The sequence below is a fragment of the Micrasema longulum genome, unplaced genomic scaffold (genome assembly GCF_059751315.1).
Source record: "Micrasema longulum isolate JH-2025_06_02 unplaced genomic scaffold, ASM5975131v1 h1tg000248l, whole genome shotgun sequence".
Classification (NCBI taxonomy): Eukaryota; Metazoa; Arthropoda; class Insecta; order Trichoptera; family Brachycentridae; genus Micrasema; species Micrasema longulum.
The window spans coordinates 391936-418237 of NW_028277453.1; the positions used below are offsets into that span (position 1 = coordinate 391936).

General features: G+C 31.2%; 2 protein-coding genes across 2 annotated transcripts in view; one reads left to right on the forward strand and one right to left on the reverse strand.

The window, feature by feature from the left end:
- LOC148283307 (protein CFDP2-like) overlaps nucleotides 1-26302 on the reverse strand; it is a 125326-nt gene that overhangs the window by 14761 nt on the left and 84263 nt on the right. The gene's annotated exons all lie outside the window — the stretch shown is intronic.
- Nucleotides 25387-26302, forward strand: part of Tk (Tachykinin) — a 186175-nt gene continuing 185259 nt past the window's right edge. Inside the window, exon 1 of the mRNA XM_088223671.1 lies at nucleotides 25387-25539. The gene's annotated coding sequence lies outside the window, so the exon portion shown is untranslated. The remainder of the gene's footprint in view (nucleotides 25540-26302) is intronic.

The window sequence follows — 26302 nt, forward strand, 5'->3', positions numbered from 1 at the left end:
AGAAGGAATGTGTATTTAATTACATATTTTTATCGATTGTTGCGCGGTATGATCGATAATTCTGAGAATATGATGAGCATTGGTTTGTATGTTCCTGATAATTACCTAATACAGCGTCAGCATAGATTGTTTCATATTCCAATATACAGGACCAACCTGCCGATGGTAATGTCTGTTGGAAGGGCTACCGCTATGCTGAACAACATCGCTCTGGATTTTAATCTGTTCCATCTATTCGAAGGGGTTTTCCGGAGAAAGACTATTTTGACAAGAGTCTCTTTATGTACTTTTTGTATTTTTCTAATATGTACGTCTTAAATTTTAGTTTGTAATGTATGTATTATTTTAAATAAATTATGTGAATTTGAAAAGTATTTAACGTGATTCCAATTCGCTGTGTATTCAAAAGCAATAAATATAAAATGATCTTAGAGTAAGTTTTGTTTTCTTTCAAAACACTGCCCTAATTTAATGGTTTATCCAACTATCCGGACTTCTGCATATCCGGATAAGGTCTGGTACTCATTAATCCGGACAGTTGGAGTTTTACTATAATAGTATACAATTTCTTTACTCACTATAAAATACCATTTTACAATATTGCTGAAACATAATTTGGTCCACTTAAATTATTTCAATAAACATATTGTAATTCTTTTTTATTATTACAACTCAATATTATTTTTGAAAACATGTTTTCTTTCTCAAAACGCTTTGCAGGAAAGAAGTATATTTTTTAACGCGGAATAAAAAATATTTTCGTTGAATTAACTTCAGGTGGAAATTGAATTACATAACTAATTAATAAATTTAACGACCACAAAAATTCATGACGCTGCTTCGAAATTGAGACGGAATATTTTTTTTCAATTTTCAATTTTTCATTTACTTCCAAAAAAGTTGATTAGGATTGATAAAACTTTTTAAATATTAATTAGAATCTTTTTTTTTAAATGTTATTTTATAAGCGATTTTTACAATTATTACACACGAAAAAGTAGAAATATGTTAACAATACTAGAGTTAAATAAAAAAAAAAACACCTCTTATTTAATAACATATAATATCACTAACCCTTAAAATGTCAGTTTTGATTAAAATATGCCATTCGAAGCGAAAAATTATGTTCTTCATGAGGCAAACTCACCAAGATAACTTAGTGAGAAAAAAGTAACTTAAATCCGAATTATTTGCTTTTTCCTTATTATATTCTCAAACTTTATAAAAATTAACAAAAAACATTTCTTTAAATAAAAAAATACTTTTTTACCATTATTCATATTCTTAGTGGTAGGGGTCGGTGCTATGCAAGCTCCTGACGTCACTGCGACCTGTGAAGATCTATTGTTACGGGCCCCGTGAGTAATTCTCGCTCTCCAAGCCCAAGGGTACATATTTTTATGGAAAGTTAAAATTTAACTTTAACTACAAAGTAAAGTTAAGTTTTCTGTACGAAAAAAATAATATGTTTACATTTTTTTTTTCTAAAAATGTTCAATTACCGGTTACCGACGAAAATCTTTAGAGTTTTCAAACTAATATACACACTTTCATACAAAAACATCGATATAAGTTTATACCGTCTCAGTATATACCTATGAAGATAGTCGTTCATAATCGCGGCCCAGGTTTATAAGGAGCCTGACTACTGTGTGGAAGACGAGAGTTTACATTTCGCTAAATCTCCCCCTCCAAGCCCAGATCCGTAAAGTTGCGGGCTATTAGATAGGGGGCAAGCTCTTCAACATCCTCAGGTTTAACCACTGGCCCCCCGAGGATGAGGCTCCTTTTATGATGTAAAGTATCACCTTCACATATAATGTGTACAGGTGTTTTCTTATCTGCACTGCAGAACCTACATTTTGAAGTTTCGGAAAGATTCGTTCTAGCAAGGTGTTCAATCTAAAGTACCCTTTAAGGACTTTTAACCATGGCTTTATAATATTTTCTTCCTTTCACTAACTCTATAGCTTGCATTGTCCAGATTATAAACAAGCAAAAGTTGCTTAACGTAATTTTAGCCACCTTGCCTCATTAAAAACCGTTCAGATATTTTTTAAGTATCGCAAGGTGAAAGTTAAAAATTAAATTTATTTACAACAATTATTGAATTATACTGTGTACATAAAACCTGCAAAACACAAAAATCTAGTTTTTTTTCAAAACTTTTTAAAAAATGTTTTTTACTCGAATAATGTTACGATGCTGTGATTTTGTTTAAAAAATGCGGTGGATTTCAAAACCCTATTGTGAAAAATCTAAGTTTTCATTTACTTTAATCGTTCAATTCATTTCACTAATGATGCATGGGGTTCAAACTGTCAGTAGGGTCGCAGTGAGTCACATCTTGCTGGAGGATGCGATTCTATAAAATGCTGCAAACGCCCATTTGCATTCTACCGGCAACACTGCTGACTATTCCAACTCATTAGCGTCCACGTCGCGAACCCTAGGCAATGGGATCACACTCATAGCGGTGTGATCACAGCAGATAACGAGAGGATGAAATGAACCAACCAGCTAAGGGAAGGTAACCCCGACAGAAAATTCCACCAGAGAAGGCAACGGGAAACCACTCTGGTTATCTTTTTCCAGGAATCACTATGGCGAGTGCATCCAAAAAGCAGTTGTCCTGGCTGCGGAATACAAGAGTAGCGCAGGACCGAGATGCTTTCGCTGTAGTGATCGCCAACAAAAATGATGCATAAAGCACGGCATTGGTACTTCAATCGCAGCGTATCTCGATCATAATTTTTAATCCTAATCATGTAGGCAAAATTTACAGGCTTACGCTTTAGAGACTATTAAATATCATCATCATCATTTCCTCTGCCTGCACCGAAAAAAGAGCGAAAGAACGGTTAACAGGATTGACGATGTTAATGTATGCAGAAAACAAGAAATACCAAAAAGGTCGTGAGACGACAAACCCAACAAATACTTCATGATGGACATGTCAAAAGTCGGAATAATTGGCGTGTGTGCATGAGAAGCGAGGTATGTATGCAAAGACAGGGTGATATGGTATTCTATACTCTCCGTCTACCCCCACAGGATAACGGCGCGATGGTTTGTGATTTGAAAAATATAACTTAATATTCCTTTAATGATGATGTCTTAAAAAAAAGCATATATTATACAAACTATCGAAGAAAAAAAACCCACTAGTTTACAAAAAGCTCAAAACTCTAGAATTTTAAATAATTCAACTTTACACAGATGCAATACAACTGCATATTTAAATCATTATTCTCATGTTAGAAAAAAAAGTTTAATAATCGTCCAGAAATCTTAAAATCAATACCAGATATTAAATCATTAAAATCTAAATAATAAAAAAATGAGACCCACCCCCTAGCCTTAACTCCATACAGTAGAAAATTGTGTATCTTTTAAAAAATGATATTTTATTTTAAGGAATCTGTTTTAGATATTAAAAATGAAATCTTATTAAAATATAAAACACATGTGTGTAGATACTATATATATATATATATATATATGTATAAAAATAAATGTAAAACGAACTCCACTCTAGTATGTAGGTGAAATGATTCACTCATACGAATCTCATCCGCAACAATAAAGGATTCAGCTCTTTAACTTCACAAACGTCAACAGATGGAAGAATCGAAGGAATATGGATGTTCATATATAGGCAAAATAGTGAATTTTACACAAGTGTAAAGTGGCTTCTTAAACCAGCCAATGACAAGTCATAAACCCTGTGAACGCCTAGACTTCAATATTTTCCTCTGTAAAAAGTTTTTCATTTCTGTTGTAATATGTTAATATTGAAAGCTCTCTAGGGGGTTGAATCCAGTCCTTGTCTACAAAAATTTGGACAAACTAAAAATATTGTTAATAATGATAAATAAAAAAAAAAAATAATTTAATGATTTTTTGCATAAAAAAGATAAAATAAAATTATGTCATTATGGTGGTCTTAGCATTCCCATACATTTAAATTTATTTCAACAGAGAGGGAAAACGTTTTTGAGAAGGGAATATGGAAGTCTAGGCATTTGCAGGGCGTGTGACCTGTCATTGGCTGGTTTAAGTGGCCACTTTACACACTGTGTAACATTCACCATTCTGCCTATGTTATATCCACATTTCCTCAACTCTTCCATCTATTGACTTTTGTGAAGTAAAAGAGCTGAAACCTTTATCACGTGGGTGAGATTCATCCGGCTGAACCAAATCACCTACTAGGCAACGCCTGAAAATATTTTCCAACTTTTATACTTCTTCTTTTACCAGGTAGTAATTCAACAATGTTTGAGTATGTCCAAATGCTTGCAGACTGGCTGGATTTTCTCTCTAGGGATTTGATCATATTTAAATTTATTCAACAGGGAGGAAAAACGTTTTTGAGAAGGGAATATGGAAGTCTAGGCATTTACAGGGCTTATGACCTGTCGTTGGCTGGTTTAAGTGGCCACTTTACACACTGTGTAACATTCACTATTCTGACCATGTTTGAACATCCACATTTCCTCAACTCTTCCATCTGTTGACTTTTGTGAAGTAAAAGAGCTGAAACCTTAATTACGTGGGTGAGATTCATCCGGGTTAATGACAGGTCATAAGCCTGTAAATGCCTAGACTTCCATATTCCCTTCTCAAAAACGTTTTCCATACATTACTTGAACAGAGGTGAATGGATCCACCCTGCAGTGGCTTGGAAAAGCGTGTTGGAGCTTTCAGGCGTTCCCATATAAAAGCGTGGAAGACGAAGCCATTTTCTTCACTCTAGTATCGCATCTATTTAATTTTCACCGAGAAAAACTGAAATATTTTTTGCGGTCTTGATCATTTTCCCCCCACCTCATCAAGCGGCCCGGGGTGAAGTCGCAACACGTCCATAACTATGACAACTACCCCGTGTAGCTACGTAGCAGTATGAAAACGTCACGTTCATACATACATTACCATGCACACTTCAGTTAGAAAGTGGAGTCGTTCCAGTAACCCTGTGTAATTCCCGTTTTATTTAATGGGGAACATTTTCTTACGCCCCATAATATTGCGATTCCAGCTACTAAAGGAAATTCAGCGCTCGTAAAAATTTAGGATTCGAGTTATGTTAAGCCGAGGATTTTAGGGTGTGTTAAATATTATCGAAATTCAATGTACACGTCTTTAAGGTATGATAAAAAGCTTCAACTATTTATGGGCGTGTTGTCTGTGAATTATTGTTATTAGTTTTGAAATGTTTAATAAGCTGTATTTACTATATTATTTATGTTCAAATCATTAACTTTGCAGTAGAACATTTTAATTAAGGCTTGTAGTCTGGTAAAACGAAGGTAAAATAAGGAAATCTAATGCCTAAAACGAATGCCTATTATATGTTTAATTTATTATCTTTAAATTATAACAGCAAATTTTATTTCAATACTTAGTCTTTATTGAGATCCCAGATACTTGCGTTTAGTTTTAATTTGAAATGGCGTAATCTGCCGGTCTAAAAGTAATTATATTTTAGTTACATAAAACCTTTAAAAAATATTGTTATTATCTAATTTATGTTTTTTTTTAAGTATACCCCATAGTATATAAGTCACATGTATGGCCCGAAACAGCTTTTACAAAGGATATATATTCAGTTGATAAAATGAATTCATGATTTTTTTTATCGTTTTCTAATTTTTTGAATACTAAAGCGGTTAAATACCTATTCACAAATCATACTTCCACCGCATATTTTTTGTAAGTTTACTCACTCGCGCCGTTTGTTTGCAATGTTTTTAAAATTCACAATGGCATAATGATCATTGCGTCAATTTTATTTTTTCATTTTGAAAAAAAAATATGGTGAAGCATTTACATTTTTGCAATTAAGGTCACCTATTTTTTTCAGAAGCATGCATTTTATTTCATGTTCCCAACCGTGTCACCTGAAGGAAAAATCTGCTATTTATTAAATCTTCTAAGGGCAACTTTTGTTTCTATGCCCTAATATCTAGAATGAGTAGATTAATCAATTCGTCACAAAACTTTGGAGTTGTTTGGGATAGATCTTCCGACTTTTCGTAAATCTCTTCGTCACTTAAATAGTGTGGGATGAATATGGATTGGCTAAAGCAAAAAACAGACTATTCTAATTATATTCTAAAAACATAAAGACATACCTTTCACCATAATTCATAAAAATTATAATTTCGGTGAGTTATAACAAATTAAATTAAAAATCGTAAATACCCCGGTAATATAACAAACGTGCACTCTCGCTCATTGCCAACAACTGACTGATTGAACGAATGTCTCCTTTTGTTTTTGTCTTTTTCACACAAACGCCTGCCACAGAACAGCGTCTCGTCTTCCTTGTTATTAGTTATATTTTTGTGCTCTTTTTAATACATTAAAACGGTTTTATTGCTGTATTAACATAACCTTTATTCGTATAATTAATATTCGCATAGTAAGGATAAAAAAAAAATGTATTAAAATCCAACTTATTTATTTAAAAAACAAATCTGATGTAAAAAAGCCCATTTGATGGAAATACAACTTCATCATTTAAATAAATCAGAGAGATATATCAAGTCCTGTTTTATTTTTTTATTTATTCATGCAAATACATATTTATTACAAAAAACAAAATACTCACGTATCCCTAACTCTGAGGCCAAGAACCTTGTGTTGAGTAGGAATACAACTTAATGGAAAGTGGAAGCATTTACATTATTAAATAATAGCAAAAATTAAAATTAAAACGTTTTACACAAGCATATATTTCAATAAACATCTGGATGTAAATAGTATGTAAATATATTAAATATCTTGCAGCAGTCTCCTGCAATGATCTTTTCCCTTAGACAAAATCCAAATTTGTACACTTCTCCTAAAAATGGCTTTCGTTTTGAAGAACATAATATGTTTTCAATATGATCCAGGATATTTAACACTCGTGGGACCACAAAAGATAAATTTCTCTAAGCAAACGTCGTACGTGTTTTTGGTGTAAAATAATTCAAATTACATGAAAACTTTTAATGAGCATTCTGCTGGGATCTCCTCTTGTATCCGCATAACCAGAAATGTGTCAATGACTTTTTTTTTAATGTAGATGTAATGTATTCTATATAGACTCGTGTTACGTTTTAGCCACACAAGAGTTTATAAAATGTTTGACTACAGAGTTAATGGTCTAAACTTTGAATAATAATAATATGAAGAATAAGGTGTATACTTATTCATACATCATTGCTTAAAAGGTGAATTATTTCATAATAATAGTCATGTGGTTTCAATCTTGTTTACAAATTACTTTCTACCCTCATACAATAGTTGTTAAACGAGTAAAGCTCGTGAGGTTTTATTACCTACATAATGTTGTTTGTAACAGAATATGGAATCATAAAAGTTTGGAAAAAACAGACTTCTTTTCACATTCCTTACAACGTTAAAACCTAAAATACTTTACATGACGATAAACAACATACAATTTAAATTATTATGTTTATTTATTTTATGTTTATTACATGATACCATTTTCATATACTATATTTTATTTACAATATACATGTATATTCGCGAGCTTATTCCTATAAGCAAATTTTTCAACCAGCCAGAAACAAAATGGTGTCAGTTGGTCAAGGTTTGTGCGAACCGAGTTTTTCAGGTGTTTTTTAGTGGGCAGATAGCGGTGATTCTACATTTGGCCGGGTCATAAACAGCATTTTTTTATTATTACAGTGCCTAAAACTTGTGCATTGGCATGCTTATTAACGGGAAAATCCTGCATCAGATTCTTTCAAAGGAATGATCATGCTATAACATATTTTTATGGTAAAAATATACAAATACATTATTTTTTTTTTTTATAGCTTTTAAGTACTTTATTTAAGTTCCTTGATCATAAAAAAAATAATTTACAGATATCTTGAGTATAGACAAAAGACATTTTTTTATTTAAATTGAGTGACAATTTTCGGTTTTTACTATTTATATTTTGCACCTCTTCGACCATTACATTAGTCTTGACGAAGATCTCACCACGAGGTGGCGGCTGAAATTAAAGTTCCACCCACATCCTACCCAACCAACTAACCGATTGAGGCATATATTATGCAGCGTTGCCAACTCGAACGATTTTGGGAGCAATCTACTAGAATTCGATGGCAACTGTACCGATTTTTAAAAATCTTGAAAAATTGGCTATTTTTATGACATAACAGTAGCCATCCCATCTTCTCGTTTTAATCTTGCAAAATCATAGCCAACCCCGGGGTTGAAGGATGAAAGAAGTTGAAAGACAACGCTCATCCTCATACAACGACCCTCACACACGGAAAAGCTCTAGGGGGGCATAATGTTTGACAATGGCGCAGTGGTGGAAGCATATATGTGCGCAGTTGGGTGCGGATATGACCGAATTCATTTCACAGGGATTAAACCACAAATTTACCTATCCCTTGGGAAAAATGAGTTTCAAAGATCAAGTAGTTTTTTAAATTATAAAGATCGTTCATTTTTTTATTTATAGAACATACCTATCTAGCCCATCGCAAGTCTAATAATTTCAAAAGCAGACACAACCGAAGACCATGTATTGCAAGATGCATGAATGTGGAAGAAGCCAGAAATGTATGCCAGGAAAGACGTGTATGGCGATCCATCCTCTCTACCTACCCGTAAGTTGTAGTAATCTAGCTGACCTATAAATAAGTAAAGTCTTGCGGTGCCAAATCATTTTGAAAAAAACACATCATCATTATTGTGTTTTAAATGACTGTGCAAAAAATCCTTGGCAAATAGTGCTGTAGTGTCTTGTTACGTTAGGGAAACGACGAGTTACTTGGAAATACAAATATGTCATTATGTATATTATAATAATATAAGAATTAACAATATGTGTTTTTCTTTTAAACCTTATTAAAAATATTCTGAATATGTAATAAATAGAACAACATTTTTACACAGCCGTATCTCTTCGAATATCGACATCTTTCATATTACTGAAAGATAGTTCAGAGGGTATATAAATCTTTTCCATATTATGTCATTTTTCACAAAAAATTGCATTGTTAATTTTTTTCGTGTTAGTTATGTCTTGAAATATTTATATGGTAATCTACATTAACGCATTGAATAAATAAATAAATGTAATTTAAATAAATAACACATATGTGTATGTGGTATATACAATAAAATACATACGAGTATATGTGTTGTAATACATTTAATTAAATAAAAATAAAAAATCCAAATTTTTATTTTTAAAAATCACTCTGTCAAAATCACATAAAATAAATATTTTGACTGAATCAAATAGTTCAGCTATGGTTTCTCATTCAAAATTGCAAAGTGTTACGGGCAATCAACAAATCAAAACCCTTAACAGAAAGCCACAGAAAACTAACGTGATTATATAAATAGATATGTGGAAAAACCTTTAATTTTCGAATCTCTTTTGATAAATCTATTAAAATCCTACACAAAGTGATGATAACCAATTTTTCAAACTATCTGATTGAAAACAGGAAGAGATTTATTATTTGAAATGGGCACGAGGTTTTAGCAAGTTATATTTGCAATGATAACTCAAGCCACCTGTGGCGCCAACAGAAACAGGTGTTCCTAATTGTCCTTTCCCAGAAATATTAAGGACTATTCAATTTGCATAAGGTGGTTATAAATAAACAATAAAGTATTTGCATGTTGTTTTAATAATTATAATTGTTGTATTTTATAAAGGTTTCAGCTGTATTACTTAACAATAAACAACCGATAGACTATTTAAAAAGATATGTTTAAAAATGGTCCGGATTATAAATATTACACAGTGTGTTCATGACTTAAAAAAATCAAAAAATCAATTAAACAATAACCTAAACTAGCTGATGACAAATGAAGATAAAAAGGCAAAAAATATAAATAATTTAACAACAATATTGTTAATAAATCCACCTGGTCCATGAAGAAATATAAAAATTGAAAAAAGAATAATTTCAGACGTTGCCTAGTATGTAGGTGATATAATTCAATCAGATGAATCTCACCCGCATAAATAAAAGTTTCAGCTCTTTTACTTCAAAAACATCAACAGACGAAAGAACCGAAGAATTATAGATGTTTCACTATGGGCAGAATGGTGAATGTTACATAGTGTGTTAAGTGGCCACTTAAACCAGCCAATAACAGGTCATAAGCCCTGTAGATTTCTAAACTTCTATATACCCTTCTCTAAAATGCTCTTCATCTCTGTTGAAATATGTTAAATAAGTTGAAACTCAATTTATAAAGTAGACATTTATATTTTTACCTATTAATCCCACAAAAATGATTTATGAAATGCAGAAGTCTTATGGAGTAACAGTTCATTACTAATTATAAATATTTATTTATTTTATTCAAATATACAATACAGAACAACTACCAATTGCAATTTGCAAATATTATATTTTCATTTTATTGAAATAAACGGCACTTAGCGCCTTTTAAGTTATTACATTATAAGTTAACGATAATTTAAAACCAATTAATACTTACAGCTTTTAAAAAATTAAGAAGTTTAAAAAGATAAACATTAAATAAAATGTAAATATTATTTTATTTTATTAACATGTGCGGCAAAAATTCCTTTTACAAAAATTATAATAGAAATATATTTGTTATTGTTAATATTTAAAGCATTAACTTTGTGGTCAAACATTTTACTACACGTTATTAAATATTTGTGGATAACCACTTAACGACTTTTCTATGTCTACCGGTTTCGAGACGTACCCGTCTCTTCATCAGGACACTAATTAAACCAACATTAAAAACATTCACCATAGATGTTACACAAAAATATAAAACCAACACGACATGCATTTTCATAAGCACATGCACTGATTAGGACAAACATGCACTAAATATATTTGGTTTAATTTACGCATACAATACTTTTTACCCAAGATTTAGAAACAAAAATTAAACATAAAAGTATAAAAAATATTAAAAGAAGTTTAAAACAATTAAAAAATAAATGTTAATATCAAATTAGATAGTAAAATATTTAAAATGATTTTTCAATTATTTTAATTGTCATTATTATAACAATTTTCCTTTATTATTTTTTTTGAGACAAAAGAATTTAATTGTGTTTAATAAACTTATATTTTGTACCTTTTAAAGAATTTTTTTTTCACATTATATTGAAATGTTTATACTATTTTAAATATGTATCTTTTTAAGCTTAAAAGCACTGCGTGCTGTGTATATTAATAAATAAATAATAAGAAAATCATAAAGCACTGTTTCGTAAATAAAATAATTATACCAGAGGTTTAATTACCATTCACCATCTTTGAAAAAGTTCTATAGGTTTGTTTCATAAGAACAATACCATACACTAAATATATCCGATACGTGGGGGGAATAACCATTGCCGAGTTCCTGGGGTCTATTAATTATTTTAGATCGGGTTGTGGTCCTGTGGCTAGTGTCTCGGACTCACGGACCAAAGGTCTGTGGTTCGAATCCCACTCTACCCCAACTTGATTCCATTTTCTAATAGTGAGTTATTTACAACTCGTTGAAAATGGCCCTCAAAATAAAATATTTGGGTAAATCATAAGAACGCAAATATTTCTTTTTTTTTTTTTTTTTTAAATTTGTTTATTTATTTATTTACTTAACTTTTTGTATATAATGTTATTTGTACATTGGCGGGTTTATTACCAAATGGCAATTTCTTTCAACCAACCAATAAAATAAAAGTTTTATTTTTATAATTCAAGTTACAGAACATATTCAATAGAAAAAAATAAATAATAAAAAGTTAAAAATGTATAAAAATAGAAATAAACGTATTTGTTTATAAATTACCTTAAATCAAAACTATTACTCAATGGGAAAAAGGAAAAAAGAGGAAAGAGGAAAAAGGAAAGGAGGAGAGATTATGGAAGAGAAAGGAGATGTTTCTTCAGACGTGATTTAATTACGGCATTACGAGTATATACCGTCCGTCAATTGTTGCTTTAAAACTAATAATTTTTCAATTTTATCTACACAGTTATTTGATAGAATAAAAATGGTAATGGAAATATTTAATACCCATTAATAAAATCAAGAAAAAAAACAAATAACATAGGCAAAATAAAGAAAGAGGTGTTTTGATTTGATTTGGACATATAGAGCAAATGAACAGTAAAAGAACGGTTAAAAAGATTCTCGATGCGAATGTTGATGGATGCAGAAAACGAGAAAGACCGAGAAAGACATTACATGACCATATACAACAAATACTTAAAGATTAACATGTCAAAAAATGGAATAATCGTCGTGCGTACATGCGGAGATGTATGCATGTAGAGGAAGCGCAGTCTATTACGTTTTGTCCTGTTGCCTACCTCCACGGAGAAACCGCGTAACGATTTGTTTATTTGTATATTTTTTGTACAATAAACTACCGTCATTTGAATAACCCTGTGAGATAAGGTAATACACACAAAAATCGATGAATAAAATCTACGCAGGTAGATATAAAACGCTTCTATAATACAGGTCATTCGTATTTTTCTTTTACAAACTCGTGTGTATTATACGCATTGTACACCGGCTTACATGGTATCAGGGTAATAATACTGCGGCTTCGGCAATCAGTGGATACATTACATTTACTATTATTTTTATCATTATTACTTTCAGTTTGTCAATCTAATCAATAATGCCTACTTTTATTAAATTTTCCATGCCGATAATTTTGTTATGAGGCTTGACATTTATACCAGCTATCAGCTGGCGGCATAGCCGATTAACAAAAATACAAATTCAAGATGAGTCATAAACAACTCAGTTGTTTTGAAACCTTATATTTTTAATGTCTACTTGCATCAAAAAAAGTTAATCAACAATATTTTACATTTACATTGTCATTTTTTTTCTTTTTTTTTTTCGCACCACAACAGGCCAGGAGGCCTAATTACAGTGGTGAATTACATTACAGAGCACCCAGGCTAGAGAAAAATCACTTTTTAATTTTTGTGTTCTCACCGGGAATCGAACCCGGAACCTTCCGTGCGTGAGTCGAGCGTCTTGACCACTACACCACGGAGGCCGCCATTGAGCATTTCAAAGTGCTTTTAAACAATTGGTATAAAAAATAAATAATAACTGTTAATATTGGGCTCGATAATGGTTCATAAATTCATAATTGCATAAATATTATATGTCGATTAATTCAACGTATTTTATGACCGAGGCCAGTTTTGGCCGTGGTTTCGGTTACGGAAAAAATTGACCGAAACTTCGGTTTAGCCGAAACCTGCGGTCGGATGTGCCGGATTACGTTCGGCTATTCTAGAATGGAGAATTAGCTCAATTAAAGATATTTTTGACTTTTTTTTGGTCTTTTTTAATTTTTTTCACAACAGGCCAGGAGACCTAATCACAGTTGTGAATTACATCACAGATCACCCAGGCATGAGAAAAATCAAATTTATTTTTTGTGTTCTCACGGGGAATCGATCCCGGAACCGTCCGTGTGTGAGTCAAGCGTCTTCGCATTACACCACGGAGGCCGCTAAAATTGGATATCGGGCTGTCGTCCATTCAAATAATTTGTTTTTGTACTGCCATTGTCTAACATAACAAGAAATTAACTAGACCTATTTTGTGATTGTTCAACTATAGCTAGTTCTACGACCTTTCATATTTATATTTTAATAATTCCTTGATAATTATTATGTTCAAGTTCTTATAGCGTACATTTAAGAACTTTTACATATAAGTTATCTGTATAACGAAACAAAAAGCGCTAAAAATTAATCAATTTACTTATGAAATGTATGCTCTTTATTTCTTTATTTTTAATTTAACACTAATTTCAATGAACTCGCAAGGTTTTCTAATAAAAACGCCTAATTTTGGGCCTCTTATAGTAACTTTCAACTTATTAAAATATGTTTCAGTTTCGGCCAAAACTAGAACAGAAGCCGAAATTCAGTTTCGGTGTCAGCTGGAAATTTTGTTTCGGTCCGTCACTAGTTTTTTGTTAAGTGATTTAAATAAGTAATGAACTAGACAAAATTTATTTCATGCAAATATTTGTTGACAAGGACTACATTTCACCACCAAGATGCTTTAAAAGAAATATTAACAAATTACAACAGGGATGGTCAATACCTAAAAAAATATGGAAGTCTAGGCATTTACAGGGCCTATGACCTGTAAAAGGCTGGTTTAAGTAGCCACTTTACACACTGTGTAACATTCACCATTTTGCCTATGTTTGAAAATTTTTAACAAATTTAATATTTTTAGTAAAAAATCGTAATTTAAAAATTCATGACTGATTCTAAGTTTAAAATTATCCTATTGAAAACGATTGTTCTTGTTCAGTAAACCACATCAAAAGTAATGGTCTGTCGTATAAAGTTTCGGGTGTTCTACTTAACCATATTTTAATGTTTTTGAAGCATTACCGATTCACTAGGTAAAATAATTGTGATTTATCTATAAATTTATTTCAATAGAGAAGGAAAACATGTTTGAGAAGGGAATATGGAAGTCTAGGCATTTACAAGGCTTATGACCTGTCATTGGCTGGTTTAAATGGTCACATTACACACTGTGTAACATTCACCATTTTGCCTATGTTTGAACATTCACATTTCTTCAATTCTTCAATTTGTTGATTTTAGTGAAGTTAAGGAGCTGAAACCTTTATTGTTCTGAAGAGATTCATTTGACTGAATTATTTTACATACTAGACAACGCCTGAAAACAATTTTCCAATTTTTTAAACTTCTTCTTGGACCAGTTGGTTTTTGGAAACCTTTGGACAAACTCAAATATTGTAATAAAAGTAGTACGTTTAGGTAACGCGGCAAAGTTATAGTTTATTTACGTAATTAAAAATTAATTACAAAACTAAACAATTATCTAAATTGTGCCAGAGAATACAAATCAAAAAGATGAAAAAAAACTTAACTGCTTAGGACTTGAAACCGGGTCATTCTAATCACCAGTAAGATGTATTGTCTATCTGAACTAAAATATGTCGTTTTTAATTTTCATGACTGGCTTTGAAATACTAGGTATACTTAAGGGCATTTTCATGCCAGATTCAATCCTAAGGGTTAAAGACGTAAATGGTGATATTAATCTTCTGTTGAATCAAATTACATTTTGTTTATACATTACGTACCAATTATCACGATTAATAAACGTTATAACAACAGAGATGGAGAAATTTTTTTAGATTTTTACTGTTACTCTAAGCGGCGAAATTCCGTTTTTTCAACAGACGTAGAGTTTCAGCTCGTAGGCGACGGATTTACGAAAAATGCGATGTACAACTTATGACATGTCAATACTTTTGTTAATATTTGATCTTGAAAAGATTTTACAAAGTCTTTATATTCTTTTTTGTTTGAAAAATTGTAAATACGAGTATGTAATTAACCCAAGTATCATAAAGACGTGAAACAAAGTGACTTTTTTTTTTAAACCGCTCTCATGTAAAGTTGAAGGAAATCACATGCGTCTTTGTTCTACGGTCACTATGATTAGGACGATGAAATTCAAAATACTGACCCAAGAAGTCTACAGATTGAAAAGTGTTTTCAGGCGTTGCCTAGTGGGTAACAATTCAGTCAGGTAAATCTCATCTACATCAATAAAGGTTTCAGCTCTTCTCCCTCACAAAATTTAACGAACGGAAAAGTTGAGTAGATGTGGATGTTAAAATATAGACCGAGTGGTATACGTTACACAATGCGTAAAGTGGCCATTAAAACCAGCCAATGACAGGACTTAAATATTGTAAATTACTGGGCTTCCATTTTCCGTTCTCAAAAATGTTAAATAAAATATTATAATGTAATAAAATGTGAGCAATCAAAGTACAGTTCGGACAATATAAGAAGCTACTTTTGATACATTACAATAGTGTTGTGGCAGTCTTTTTTCTTTCGACAATATTTTGAGTTTGTCAAAATTTTTGTAGACAAGGACTGGATTCAATTCCCTGGGAAGCTGATAACATTAACATACTACAACAGAGATGAAGAACATTTAAGAGAAGGTAATATAGAAGTCTAGGCAAAGTTTATGACCTGTCATTTAAACTGGGCCACTTAAATCAGCCAATGACAGGTCATAAGCCCTGTAAATGCCTAGACTTCTATATTACCATCTCTAAAATGTTCTTCATCTCTGTTGTAATATGTTTTTTTCTTTTTATTTTTAATATTTTTCTGTCAGATGTGGTAAATAGAAACGGATTTTCATGACTAACTAGCTTAATACGTAATAGTTCATCGTCAAAATTATCGTCGATCAATTTTAATTAATTGTATTGAGAACTCCTTAAAATGAAAACGCACAATATAATGAAATATTTAATATAAATTCGATATTATCGATCGATAGTGAAGTTTTCTTGTGGTATGTCACTATTGCGGCGACTCAACAATAAAGTACGGCATTTGTTTCTTACACTAAACTGTCAATATTTAGAGAACTTCATGAGTTTGCAAACGTCAAAAGTCTCTTTTTAAGTCGACTGTAAAATAATTATGTTATTAATGTTTTAACACATAACAATATAAATATATATGACATGAACAATAAACGATCAATATTATGTATTTAAAGTGCATATTGACGGCAAAATGATGAATCTCATAAAGGTTTCAGCTCTTTTACTTCACAAAAGTCAAAAGATGGAAGAGTTGAGGAATTGAATGGTGAATGTTGTACAGTGGTAAAGTGGCCACTTAAACCAGCTGGTGATAGATCATAAGCCCTGTAAATACATACACTTTCATATTCTTCTTCTCAGGGGTGTTTTCCCTCTCTGTTGTAACAAATTTTGAATAGTGAAACTTTTCATTTGGAAGTATTTGTTTATGAGTGATTAACAAATCTTAAAATAATTCATATTCAAACAAAGGTATTATTTATTTTAAATGTCAAACTACGTCGGGCGGCTCAAAAGCGGAGCTCTTCCTACTGACAAGGTTGCGTTGAAGGAATACATTTTTAAAAATATAATAAATTTAAAGTAATATCATTTTTTCATTCCTCAAAATTCAAAGAAATAAAGGACTCGAAATTACATGGAATTCGAGGAAAAAATCGTATTGGGACCCATAAAAAACGAATGTTGTTTATAAACAATTTGAATTCAAACATTTTTAATTTACCATACATTGATATCCTCATCATATACAATGTCATCGAATACATCCCTGGTATTAATAAATAAACTCAATAATGGTACGTTTTCTTATCCATATTTGTTTCTATATTTTACTCCATAAAGCGCACTCCATGTATTAATATGTCGATGCTTGTAATCCCATAAAATTATACACGTAACGAAAAAGTAAGTTCAATATCTTGTAGAGCAGAAAAATTTATTTCGAATGACGTATAATTTTTACCATTACGTTTTACTTTTAAAGCTCATTTTTAAATTGAGTAAAAAATAGACACAACGTATGTTAGCACCTAATAAATAACATATTATGCTTAAGAATTTCATGATTTTGATAAAATTATAAACAAAGTTATCAATTAAATTTCTTGGTTGAGTTTTAATTTTTTATTATTTTGTTCAATGAACGCTCTCGCCTAAGTAGGCATCTTCAAGGCTAAACCAAGAAGTTTTATTGATAACTTTGTTTATAATTTTATCAAAATCATTAAGTATAGAGTTTTATCAAGAAATATCAACAAAAAACATCAATATTATAATAATAACAATACGGATATAGTTTTATTTCACTTCTATTTATAAATTTTTATCAGTGACCGGGTTTCGTCGTGACCGACATCGTCAGACTAGTGGAATTTTGCTTTCAGAGAATCACTTAATTACCTCGGGCCCGGGGGACATAGCTGTCGATGGAACTACCAACCAGCGGCCCCTGTTATAGTTTTAATTAAATTTGAATACATATAATTCAAAAACATTTTCAATATAAAACTTCATAAAATTATATAATTTAAACCAGTTTTTATTATATACATTCAAACAAAACTTATATTTTTATAATTGTTATTACCTTATACCTACTTTAATGATTTTAATTTAAATTCTTTTATTTCCATAATTATATAAAATCATGATTGCAATTGTATATAACATAGAAATTTGTTTAGTCTCCCACCAGTCTGACGATGTCGGTCACGACGAAACCCGTTTACTGGAAAACATTTATAAATTAAAGCGGAATAAAACTACAAACGCATTTTTATTATTATAATTAAAATGCAGTTCCACCAAGAAATGTCAGTTGAAAAATTCAATATATTAACATCAATATTATTAAAAATTTCAATTTGAACGTGGTTAATGAAATCTTATTCAGCTTTTTGTATTTTTTCTTTGTTTGATAAATGCCAATATACATATAGCTCTAAACTGAACCGAATTGACATAAATATTATTTAACTATTTTTAAAATAAAGAGATATGCAAAAAAAAAATAATTGACGACGTACTGTTAGCAATTGAAGTCAAGGACTAGTGAACCTGATGCCTTCTAAGGTAGGCAAGCATGGTTACTCTTGAGAGGCAGTAGCATAATATTTTTATTGGAAAAAAAAACTTTCATGTTAAGATTTAAGGCTTTTTACCTAATTGAACGTAGATTCTATATTCCCATAGCACTTAAATTTTCTTTTTAAAAAAATTCGAACTTTTTTCGATAAAATGTACTTGACTTATTTATATTAGGTAAAAATGTATTTATATAATTTGAAATACTAACATTATAAAGTCATGTGATAATAATGAATTATTGAAAAAAAAAACGTTTCAATAAAGGTGCCTATCGTAGATATGAAATATAAATATTTTAAGGTAATTTAATCAATAATTAAATTTATTTGGTAAACAATTGACTTCTGCTACCATTACGCCACTTACCGTAGGCAGAGAAAATAGACCATCACACACGTCTATCCTGACATACATTCCAAGATTATTCCACATTCATTTGTCTTATCATGCATGCCCTTCGGTGTGTATGATTTTGACATGACTGGGTTTAAGTTTTTGGACAAAGACTAGAAAAAAATAATTTTCAGACATTTCCTAGCAGGTGAAATAATTTAGCTAGATGAATCTCACCCATATCAAGGTTTAAGCTTTTTTTCTTTAAAAAAGTCAACAGATGGAATAGTGAAGAAAATATGGATATTCAAACATAGGGAGAATCGTAAATGCGACCACTAGCCAAACACAAGACATCATCATCATAAGCTCGACAGCCCTGGGTGGGCCTTGGCTGAATCCAGAAGTCTCCTCCACTTTTGCCGGTTTGCTGCCCTTCTTCTCCAGTTCCTCACTTCCAACATTGTCATATCTGCGCTGATGCGGTCCATCCATCGCATTTTGGGCCTTTCTGGTCTTCGTCGTCCTTGTGGCACAGAAAGTCGTCCATTCAAATTATACAGCCAGCCCACCTTGATCGAGTTTATTATTTCGGGTGCTCGCTAGATATCGTATGGCTCTCTATTGTAGCGACGATGTCAATGGTTGTTTTGTCTCACAGGGCCATAGATAACTCTGAGGATTTTTCTTTCGAAAAGTGCAATCGTTCGCTCAATATTCTTTGGCATAACTCAGGTTTTGGAGACATATCTCAAGATTGGTTTAATCAGAGTTTTGTTCAGTAATTAGAGTTTTTAACACAAGACATCTGCCCTGTTAATGCCTAGACTTTCAAATTTCAGTCTCAATTCTTTTTCCATCTCTGTTGTAATATTATGCGAATATTAATAACCGTAGGGCGTGGGATTCCATGCTTGTCCTTAAACATTTAGACATGCTCAAAATATTGATGTATGTGTTTAGTGAAATTGTAATAAAAGTAAGAAAACCTTTTCACTGTCAAAAAACTTAAATATATAATTCAGTGCTACCAAAAAAGATCATAAAAAGTTGAATAATTAACTAAAGCTTTATTTCAGCAACAAATTGTTTACTCGTGAAAAAATAAGGGAATTTTAAACGTCAATCATAACAAACTTTATCTGACTCATGAACTTAGCGAATTTCCAAAAAGATAAGAAATAAATCAATTTTCCCTAAGCCGTGTGAAAAGGTGGAAACTTTTGATGTCAATTACGTTTCGACACATTTACTATTTAATTTGGTTTTCAATCGGAATGATTAATGAAATAAAACGAAAGATGTGTTTTTAAATAGCACTCGCATTGAATGCCTCAAGTTAAAATAGAACCAGTCAGAGGCTTAACAAAAATACCAAAGTACCCCTCTGTAAAACTAGATTAGAACAAAGACATAAACTTTTCTTCGCTTCTAGATTATACGATATATTTAGTAATAATATGACTGTCATGAAAAATTTAGCCAATCACACTTTAAAATATTCAACTTAGTGGGTCACGGAAAGAAATGTTCATGATTACTTCAGCTAAATTGCTGGTAAAGAAAAAAAAATAATTTTTAGACATAAAGAAATGTTGATATTCGTGTTAGGAACATATGAGGTGTCTTCCCAATACCAATTTTTCCGAATTCGCTAATCTCCTAATTAATTTTAAACATGACTTTAACATGATACAAGAGTCAAAATCTTACATATAAATAATAAAGAGGGTTAAGGTTCTAAACTCAAATATTACACTAATTATTCATAGACGGCGCTTTTAAAATTTATCATTGAAAAACGCTATTTTTAATGGAAATTTTACAAATATTTTTTTTTATTATTTTTTTATTTATTTATTTCTTAAGTTAGCTTATATTAAAACTAAAATAAACTATTATGTACATATACATCATCTATATAATATATTAACATTTCCTTACAGTAACTTATACATTTATTTTTAAATTCTTTCAGACACTTTTCATTCTTCATACATTCAGGCATCTCATCATACATTTTTAAACCCTTATACATCAAACAATTTTGCGACTCAGCTCTTTTCAATAATGGTAGTCTTATTTTATCCTTTTGTCTAGTAGCATATTCATGACAATTTTTGTTTAAGACAACTTTATCCTATTTATTTATCTCATTTTTGTTTTGTACATCATTTTGTAAAAAGGACCTTAATTATGTTTTTATGGTATTTGATACAATCAATAAAGTGTAAATTTTCCGCAAACTAAGTTTTGTAAAATTTTCATCAAAACCAAACGTAAAAATGACATTTATCAATACAAATCTATAAAAGCGCCATCTATGAATAATTATTTTCGTTTAGAATCACATTAAAAGTAAATAATACGGAAATATTTCACACTAGGAAAACCTAAAAAAATCATGTTCCTTTGATCAATAATCAAACAACCTTTCAATATAGTCCATTATATGATGTTTCATTGTAATAGTCACTATATAGCTATTAAACACGCGCCCCTCCTTTTATCCTCTCCTTCTTTTTTCAACTTTTTCTCCCAAAACTTAAAAAAAAATCATAACCTTAACAGTGTAGGGAAGGGTTTGCTTATATGCATGTAGTGTTAGTTTTATATTTTTAGCTTATAGTGGGTTTTCCATGTTGGTTTAATTGGCGTCCTGACAATGAGACGTTTTGAAACCCGTAGACATTGAAAAATCGGTAAATTGGGTACTTAAGCTCGACCCATTGTTTTGCTAGGACGTTTTAAAGCTTCAATTAGTATGGCACTCAATTTCCTTGCTTTTGAATCATTCCTAATGCTCTGAAACATTTGGCACCTACTGTTGTGTGAAAAACTTATGATTTTTGCTTCGTTTTGCGTCTGATATGGGTCTTCATTGAGTAATGCTACCAATTCTTCGTCTTCAAACTTTTTCGCTGTGCCAGAGCGTTCATTATATTCAACCTAATGTTGAATTAAGTTGGGGTCCAGTGGCTAGTGTCACAGACTTACGAATCAGAGGTCCGAGGTTCGCGGCGTTCGCACCCGCTCTCCCACAACGTTCCTATTTTCTAATAGTGAGTTATTTACAACTCGTTGAAATTCAACAAAATATGATCCCGTACGGTCTTTAACAGTAGTTCTAAAAAAAATGCAATGAAATTCTAACACTGAATTCGTACACTTTTTTTGGCACGAAATTCGATATGTTTGACGCTGTGAAAAAATATGTTACGTGGATATTTAAACATGGGCAGAAAGGTGAATATTAGGCGGTGTGTGGGGTGGCCACTTGAACCAGCCAGTGACAGATCATGAGCCCTGTAAGTGCCTGGACTCCATATTGCCTTCATAAAAATGTTTACCCTCTTTGCCGCCATAAATTTAGAAGAAGTATATAGTTTTCACTTCGGCGGAATAACAAACATTGTCTTTTTAAGCCTAATGGTGGAGCTTCATGATAAAGTTGACTTTAGTATTGCTCTTTGTAAAAAGACTTAAATAACACAATATTTTGTGAAATTGGAAACTTGTTTTGAGGCGTTACCTAGAAGGTGAATCGGTTCAGCCGGCTGATAAAGGTTTTAACTCTTTTACTTCACAAAAGTTAGCAGGTGGAAGAGTAGTGGAAATGTGGCTGTTTAAACGTAGGCAGAATGGTGAATGTTACACAGTGTGTAAAATTACCACTTAAAACAGCAAATGACAGACCATAAGCCCTGTGCATGCCTAGACTTCCATATTTCCTTCTCAATTGCAACAAATTTAAATCATAAGAACGGAAATATTTCTTTGGAAATATAAAAAAAAAAAAATTATAATAATATTTACCATTCTGAAGATGCTCGTAAGAGAGTGAAAGCGCTAATTTGTCATATCAATATGAGAAACTGATACACACGTATTTTTAATTTATAACCTACATTAAAATATATATTTTTTAGTTCGTTTATAATTGAAAGCTTATTAAACTACATTGCAAGGTAAGTTATATTAATATTAATACTATCCACGACAATTTAAATACTAAACAATACAATGACAAGAAGGATAAAAATTATAAATAAATATGAGTATTTAATTGGCATTACTTTTTAATATGTATTTTAAAATAAAGAAAATAATAAATAAACATTAAAAATAAAAAAAAAGAAAATTACAAATTACATAACGTTTTTTCCGTTATTTTTTAATCGCTCAATAAATATTTTGTGGATCCATAAAAAATAACAAAATAACATCATTCCAGTCTAAAATTGAGTACTTCGAGAATAAATCACTTTTTAAGGAGTAAATAAAAATAACAAGGACAATTAAAACCGCCTTCTTTCCTATTTTTGAACACAAAAAAGAAATTGAGAAGAACGGTGTTTGAAAAAACAATTAATCCTGTATTTCAACTAAATTTATTGAGGCCAAGTTCCGTATTTCATACTCAAAAAATTACATTTATTTCCTGTATTGTAGATTTTGTGTTTTACAAATAAATTGAAATAATATAAAATACCATTTCCGCGGTCTCGTGGTATCTTTATTAATTACAGTTATCTCCTAAACGATAAAGGTTTCTCTGCTTTTTTTCTTTGCCAAAGTCAACAGATGGAAGAATTGAAAAATAAAACTAATAGAAAACTCCAAAATTAATTTAATTAAGTCCATCAGAGATTAAGGAGTTGTTTTGGACTATAAACTGACATACAACGAGCATATAGATAATACAGTAAATAAATCACTGAAATTACTTGGCTTCATTAACAGAATATCCTCTGATTTTACTCATGTCCGTACAATTAAAACTCTTTAATGCGCAACTGTTCGCCCTCTTCTAGAATATGCCTCCGTGGTCTGGTCTCCATTCCATGTCAATCGCATAAATCACATTGTATCAGTCCAACATTGCTTGCTTTAAAAAGTAGCGTGGATGCTTGAACTAGAGGGAGGTAATTCTTCTTATGCTGATATAGAGTCAATGTTAAATATTTCTAGTCTACAAAAACGTAGAACTAATATTGATTCCATATAATGTTCGGAATACTAAATTGTGTAATCTATGTTCCATCATTACTGGGGCAAGTAAAATTCAATATTCCGACTCATAGGTTAAGAAACAATGAAGTACTGTTTATCGATTAGCATAAAAGAAACTATGGCCTTAATTCTCCAATGACCCGTCTTTGTCGTATTTTAACTTTTTTGGTTTAAGTTTACAACGATTTAAACGACCACTAAATAAATAGTCCAGATCTTGTCTTGATGTTCCTTATGTTTATCAATGCTTCTTTTTTTTAAAGTGTGTTGAACTATTATTTTATTGTAATGTGTAAACCCTATAAATTGTATACATGGACAATGTCCGTTAATAAATAAATAAATAAATAAATTTGAGAAATATGAATTTCAAACATAGGCATAATTGTAAATGTTACACAGTGTGTCAGAGGCCAAATAAAACAGCCAATAACAAATTATAAGCCCAGTTAATGCCTAGAAACCCACATTTATTTATCTTAAATGTTCTCCATCTTTGTTGTAACGTGTAAAAAATGTTTTTTTTTATTATGTGTCATCTGGTATTTTACGTTAAATACTCCTGTAATTTGACATCTTGGTCTAATGTGGAGTTATTTAATTTTTAAGTTTTTTTTCATCCGTTTTAATTTCCTCTTTCATTCAATTTTATTTATTTAACCTTTCGTCCACGTCTGAGTCCAGGCGGATAAAGAATACAATAATGTGTGTGAAATAAAACCAGAATCCTGGACGAGTATTTTCGACTTGGAGGCTACTCTCGTAAAAATCCTGGAAAAGAAAATCTAATAAAAAAAAGTCCACCTCGTAGTGTAGCAGTCAGCGTGTTTGCCTACCGTGCTTAAAGTCTTTCCTGGGTTTAATTCCTAGAAGGTTCAACAAGTAATCTTGGTTTGAAAGTTGGTTTCATACTGCAATATTCCACTGTCCCTAGATTGCCACCTAAAGCATAAGACTGATCACCTTACCATCCTCTAACACGTGATCGAAATACTCCGCATTTTAATTTCAATAATCATTCATTTGAATGATTTTAAAATATTTATTAAACTGAAACAATTCAAGTTTAAGAGCCCAGGTTGTCTTCTCGTTGTAATGTCTCTGTTCGGGCTTTTCCACAACTTGATTAATATTTTCTGAACCATGAATCTACAACAGGCTATGAACCTCTGGAAAATTTAAGTATTCAACTGAGACGCCGCCTGCCGTGTTACAATTAAAACAAGAAACAAAATATTGTGACGGAATTTTGATAACGTACGACCAACATTAAGCTTCGTGATATCCAATACAAATATCAGTTTATCTAAAATGATATAAAATACGCGGAAAACGCGTAGGTTTTGGAAAATCCCAGGCGTGGGAAATAAACTATATCTCTTAAATCCAACACTTTTCCTCTCCGGCTAGGATGAACACCAAACTCCGGCATTCGATTGGCCGGTCATTTCGTTACGTCACAGCCCTGCACCCTCCCATTGGTCGAAGGGGAGGTATAAAGGGAGTGGGAATCTTGCAGGAGCGCAGTTAAACCGTAGCAATCAAGCGAGCAACACTCTAGACACACTCGCGGCCGCACCGGTTGCCCAAATTAAGACGCGCTGTTTTACGTTTTTAGTTTCTTTAATTCTTTACAAGTGGTTTTGCAGTACTGGTGGAGAGACTACACGAAAAGCGGCAAGGTAGGGTATTTTAAAACTTTGATTCGAAATATTACGGTTTTTTCAGGTACTTAATGTAAAATATACACGTTTTTATTAAAATACTTGTGTTTTCTACGGAAATGTTCAAAAATAAAACTTATCACTTCATTGGTCCTAGAAATAAATGCCTTTAAGATATTTCTTTACTTTCTAATTACAACCAATTGGTACCAAGTAAATTTTATCTACTAAATTTAGACACAATAATACCAATCTGTACTGAATGTATTAAAAAAAATATTTTTAAAAACTTGAAAAGAAATCGCCAATTTTAACAACATTCTACAAAAAAGACGCCACAAAATAAAATCTTAGCAGATGTAAACTCTTCATTCTTTGAATCGTATTTTAAAAAAACCTAGTTAACTTTTTTTAGTAAAGAAAGTAATGATTTCAAAGGTGCTTTTTCCTGTTGTAGAGACAACTTAAAACTAAAGTTTTATTTTCTCAAAACGAAATATTAATTCTCACCTTAAGAGATAATATTTTGAAATGTAATAAAATTTGCATAAATATTTGATATTCATACAAAACGGGGTCTGCAATTCTGAAAACGGTAACAAAAGTTTGTTCAGTAATTTCCTTCATTAGTAATCTAATGAAAAATGTTTTATTTTCGTATTTGAATATTTTAATTGTTTCATTTGACTTTTACATAAACATGTAAAAGTAGTTCTTTCTTTGAATTGCTTCATTTTTATTATTTAATTTATTCATGAATACGCTAATATTATTTAATATT